Source organism: Capsella rubella, unplaced genomic scaffold (assembly GCF_000375325.1).
Source record: "Capsella rubella cultivar Monte Gargano unplaced genomic scaffold, Caprub1_0 scaffold_2, whole genome shotgun sequence".
NCBI classification, from domain to species: domain Eukaryota; kingdom Viridiplantae; phylum Streptophyta; class Magnoliopsida; order Brassicales; family Brassicaceae; genus Capsella; species Capsella rubella.
Window position 1 is genome coordinate 4,249,524 of NW_006238922.1, and position 233 is coordinate 4,249,756.

Sequence of the window (233 nt, forward strand, 5' to 3'; positions counted from 1 at the left end):
ACTGATACCCTCCTGGTGTCTATCTACGCTGTCTCTTAAGATACAGTAGATTCACCTCTTATCAATCCTGAACAATCCTTGCACCATACACGACCATGAACAAACCCTAACCACCAAATCATCACGTGATCTTTTCTTGGGGGTTTTCCTCATTCGCACAGTTCCATCAATCAATTCCTAGAAGTCACCCATCATAATCCTACTCTATCTCAAGAACACTTAGCTGTCAAGTT